Genomic DNA, 6,000 nt, shown 5'->3' with positions numbered 1-6,000 from the left:
AAAATATTAAATACTGTCCAACTTGAATATATAACAGAAGGAGGAAGCCTTAGAGTTCACAAGGTTAATGCTGTATGGAATGAAACTATGGTTGAATCTGGATCAGCACACAGTACATTTATTTAATTTATTGTTGGGTTTACCACATAAATACCATTTGAAACTACAATCTCAAATGCCACTATGTTTTAAATCAAATACTTAGCCCTGCTGCCAACCACTGGTGCTTGCTTTTGCAGTGCAGATGATAACGGGAGTCTTCTTCTCAACATGCAGTCTTTGTGATTTGAAGTCTCTTTCTACACCCAGTTTTCTGAAAAAATGAGAGAGAAGAGGTTTTCTGGCAGGGGGGGCTACTTGTCTACAGTAGTGCTTATGTTTTGGAAATATTTCAGCCCTTTGCTCTAATAATGGGATAATCTAATATTTTCCTGTTCGTTTTGCCCTTCTAATCGTTCTGCCTTTATATAATCTGTAAAATTTGGATTATAGAGTACCTGAAAATTAGGGCCATTTGAAAAGCTTTTGATTCCGTGCCCAGCTTCTTAAAGTTTCTAATCTGCAAAGGCTTTAGCAAATGACTGGAGTTTAGAAAACATCAAGCAGACATATTTCACTCTTGGCAGTTCTCCAAACAGAGATTGTTTTTTCAAGCCCCCATGTTGATTACTGCCAAGAAAAGTGATAGTTTGATGGTGTGGCCTTATCTTCAGAAAAACACAGGCTTTTAATTATTTCTATGAAGTATGTTTAACTAGTTCTCAACAGAAGTTCCCTGTTGTATTTTCTTTAAGAATATCATCAAAATCAATGTGCCACAGGGATTTCTCCTTTAAAAAATACAGCAGTTATGGCTTATAATTAAAGAATCCAGTTCTTATAAGATGAGGTGATTTAATTGTTTTGACATGTTGACATTTCTCATTGAAGTGGCTCTTCCAAGTCCTATTGCTGAAACAACTTTGCATATTACTTCCAGAAAATAAGACATTTTGATTTAAAGAACCCAAAGAGAGATCGTGTGCATTTTTATGATGCTGCAAATGTAAAAATTGACACAGAAAAAGTATTGAGTTAAGAATATTTATTTATTTTATTTATTTATTTATTTATATATTACTAAAACGCTTGTCGTCATGATCTTTAACTCAGTGAAACGGTGCATCACAATACAACAATTTTTGAATCAAGTACCTCAAATGGGCTAACTTACAGTCGTGAGTCCGAGACCCATGATTCTGAGGGAATGAAATTTGGGGAAGTTGTGGTTGCTTCAGTGCTACTGGCTCCTGCTGTTCTACTGGGCTGTTGTTGAAATTACATGGCCATCTTCCTGACCCATACTGCCTCCATGAGTCCTACTAGACCAGCACCTCTAATGCACCTTCATGACCCCATGCACCCTTCTTGACCTGTGCCACTCCCCGCAGGGTCCACCCAACGCATGCAGTATCTTTCACACACTCCCAGGCACTCTTCCCAACCTACATACTTCTGTGCGGCATCTCTAGTGCAGTCCCACGCACCCTTCCCAACCCATCCAGCTTCTCTCATACATACCCATGGACCATTCCTGATCCACACCTCCTCAACACCTGCTTGTTCCCTCCCCTACCCAGCAGCAGCCATTTACTTGCTTGCTGGCCTTGGACTTGCAACTTCCTGCTGCCTTCCCCATTGACTTTCTCGTTGTAAGCTTTCCACCAGCAAAGTAAATAGGGAAGCCTGCAGTAATTGGAGGGAGGGAGGGAGGAAAGTAGGAAAGAAAGAAGGAAGCTAATGAAAGGGAGGGAGGGAGGGGAAGGAGACGGAAGGAGGCAAGGAAGAGAGGAAGGAGAGAGGAAAGAAGGATGAAAGGAAAGTGGAGGGAGAAAGGAAAGAGGGAAGGAAGGCTGAAAGCAGGAAAAACGGTTTCCTTTCCTGGAAAGAAACTCAATAAGGAAGCCAGCAGGAATTCAGAAGTTGCTCCTGCTCCCACTGATTTTTTTGCCCACCTGTTGTCATTCTCTTTCTCTGTTTAATTAAGGAAATATCTTTGAAACAGTGACCCAATAAGGAATGCGTTGTCAAGTATTTTTATTTTTTTTATTTTTATTTTAATTCCATTTATATCCCGCCCTTCTCCGAAGACTCAGGGCGGCTTACAAGCTTAGCAGTAGCCTTCATTCTATGTATATGCCTGCTTATTAGGGCTTTCATACACCCCCCAAGCGGCATTATTACAAAGTCAGCTTAATTGCCCCCAACAATCTGGGTCCTCATTTTACCTACCTCGGAAGGATGGAAGGCTGAGTCAACCTTGAGCCTGGTGGGACTCGAATCTGCACTAATTGCAGGCAGCTGGTGTTACTTAAGGAGGCATTAGCCCACTGCTCCACCAAGGTATGGAGTATGACCTAAATCCTAATTTCCTCTGAAGTTATTTCCTCAGTTTTACAAGAGTATACAATTTTAACTCAGCATTTAGGCGATAGGGCCTTGTGCTAGAAATTCATACATTTATAAACTTTCAATATTTTTTTAGTTTATAATGTAATGCAAGAAATTCATCATTAGCATCTCCTACTGATTCTTCCACTTATTCTGCATCGGAGAAAAGGCAACCTATTTGTGTAGATAGGCACTTTTGAAGTCTAGAGGAGTTGCCTATTCACAAAATGGCTGCTACTTAGTCAAAGTTCACAAACATGCATGTTTCAGAAAGGCAAGTGAGGACGCTGCTGCTGCCACTCCCTCTAGTATCTCTGATGCTGTGTACCTTGATTACTTTTATCTCACAGCTGGCACATACCCAAACAAAACACTGAACAACTATTGCCAATACCAAATGATTTCTAAATGTGCTTGCAGACATTAACATTATCCTTGTGAAAGCAAACAGAAATGTGTAGATGCTTATGTTTGCTTTTCTGCATACCAATTTCCTATTTCTTTTATTAATGAAATGTTTCTAGAAAAGAAATTGAAGTCAGATGGGGCAATGATCCTGGGAAGTGTCAAAGGAGGTGTCTACAAGAATAGGTGCCCAGAGGCTCTAAATTAACTCCTGCTCTTCAAAATCAAAGCTGTCTGGGAAGGATGGATAAAACCTATTGAAACTGTAGGGAAAATTTTAAGATTTTAAGAAAAAGATTTTATTTAACAAAGATTTTAATTGACACTATTTTTATTGTGAAATATTTATGTCTATCCAGTAATGAAAAACAAAATGAAATAATAGTCATTTGCTTGGCTAATCTCTATATTCCCACAATCACTGTTTCCCAAACATGCATTTGAACTGTATGGAAAAACATGCATTCAGTTAACTTTTTATTTTCCCTGTAAAATAAATAACAGGTTTGAGGGAGGAATATGAAACTCAAATTTATAAGATTAAAAGGCTAAACAAGTCAACAGTGCGGTGAATGTAATCAAAGGCCATTTTTCCAAACATTAAAATTAACAGATTAATGTGTTAATAATTTGTATTCTTGTTTCCTTGTCTTGTTTTATGATAAATGGTTTTTATTGCTTGTTCTTTTCATATAACATTTTGAATTTCTTTAGCAGGAAGAGCACTATTGAAGTAAAATAAATAGCATAAACAAGAGTAAGAATCTGGGAGGGGAGACAGCAAGGGGAATCAAGTGACAAAACACATATCATGATGCAAATCCTGACTTAAGAACTTTGGCTAGATGATGGAATGTAAATAGATGAAACTAGAATTTGTGCTATGATATCACCAGATCCATGTTTTCTTTTATTTTGTTGTTATGGCTTGCTATGGACACTTATTGCAGATGTAGCTATAAAGATTACCAGTCACTGATGCCCTACACTGCCATTATCTTATTCTAAAAGTGACAATGAATCCCAAAATTGACTGTGGCATCTATAATATCAGCATAGTAATTGAACAAATAATTTCATTGGTTCCACTAATTTATTTCTTCTGTTTTAATGACTTTAATAAATTGTAGATCAATTAATATGTTTGACTCAACTAAAAATAAAGAAGTCAGCTGATCATATGGTATAACTGGTTGTTCCCTTATTTGTAGAGCTAAATAACCTTTGCTATGAGACAGGTCATATCAGCTCTAGTTACAATTCCATGTGGTTTCCAGCAGGATTCTTTATCTTAGTTATTTGACACTAGTCATTGATCTACAGTTGTTTTGTTTAATATAAAGTTAAGAAAATGAGTAATTGCCATCTGTTCATGGATGAGGTGCTAATTTCTTATCATATTCCTTTACTTTTGCCAAATAAAATGAAGATAAGTGCAAAATTTTTATTTGATCATTTTTTTCTGCAAGCAATTGCTCAATAAACATATTTCAGGAAAGAAACAAATGCTATACGTGTATTCAAAATGCTTCAAAATATTGTGATCATTTTAAACCTATAGTATACAGTAGATGTTTTTTTTCCTAGAGGGTTTCCAGAGGAATAACACTGTCTTTCATAGTTGTGTCTGATTCATTCTCTTGCACTTTGGGGGGTTAGGCTTTTAAAAGGTTGTTACCTATATTAAACAAAATTGAAAGCAAGCAAATATTTGTGCCATAAAAAGGGCAGTCAGAAGTGGTACTAAAGGAGGGATGGGGAAATCAAGAGATTGTACTTTTATTTGGGACTCCTAAAATTCAGATTACAGTTCTGAATGTAAAAATGGTTCAGTACAAAGGGAGAAAAAGAAAACAAACAAAAAATTGAACAAGGACAGGGAATATGGAGAACCAAAAATTCAGGAGATGGTTTCTTTTGTAGCCCATTTCCAAGAAAGCAGAGAAGCATTACAAAATGTTAGAAGAAAAACTCCATCTTTAAGAATAATCAATACTATAGAGCAAATTATAGTTTTCAAGAGACTAGATTGCCTATTTTTTCAATATGTTCATAGTTCCAAAATGGAAAGGGATCTGAAGAGTCATTTGAACCTAAAGGCACTGGACAATTACATTGGACTCCAAATGAAGCTATCATTTTGAACAATTGCCTTGCATCAATAGACCTGTTCAAGGTGCACCTTTATCTTTTCATCAGATCAAAGCACTGCAGGTTCATCACGTTTCCTTACAGAAAGTAACAGTTTCAATCCAGGCCCCTTATATTTGATCCTACATTGGTATCCAGATAATACACAAAATTAATGGACATTTGAAGACCCGGTGGGTTTTTTTCCATATTTATGCATACCTATATAATTTGTTTATGATTGTGCATCAGTCAGGCTGTTCAGCCCATGTACAAATGAGGAAGGGATCATGGAAATTGAAAGAATTTCTTACCTTCCTTAGGACAGATTTTGTACCTGGGGCTTCTAATAAACACTAAGCAGAAGAGAAATTTGTTTTGCTTAGACTCAAGAACACATTATGGGAGTCCTGACATCCAAGAGGAAATTGCTCATGGCCCTTGCAAAACTACAGGGAAAGATAATTGTGGAATGGGACACTCTATTGCGGGCACTTTTTATGCCAGACTACTTCAATGGATTCTGTTGCCACTCCAGGAACAGATCACCATCAGAATTTGTTTAATCTAGAGCAGGGGTGTCAAACTGGTGGCCCGTGGTCTAGAGGTATCAGAGAGTGTGATCAAATCTCTGCACTGGTAACCTGTTCCATCCAATCTATCTTAGGAAATGCCATTAAGGTAGTTGGTCAAGACCAGATTGTGACAAATGCCAGCTTAACTGATTGGGTAGCTCACTTGATGAACCACTGAACTAAGGGCCATTGGTCCTAGTATGAACCCAATAATTGGAGTTGAGGTTAACGCATTTGATGTTCGAAACTCTGGCTCACCCAATGGAGAGGCTTCGTACACTATTTTGAATGGGCAAGATTTCTGAAATCTTTACATTAACAGCCAGGGGAATACAAATCAAAGGGACTCCAGAGGGAGGTATCTCATCTGTCTTGAGTGGGGTGGCATCTGTTACGCAAGTGGAAAATAGCAGACTAGTTGAGCCAATAGAGCTTTTCTAAGGCTGACTAGGGTGCCATC

This window comes from Vipera ursinii, assembly GCF_947247035.1.
Source record: "Vipera ursinii genome assembly, chromosome: 1".
NCBI classification, from domain to species: Eukaryota; Metazoa; Chordata; class Lepidosauria; order Squamata; family Viperidae; genus Vipera; species Vipera ursinii.
The sequence above is the reverse complement of the archived record's forward strand: the minus strand, read 5'-3'. Positions refer to the sequence as shown.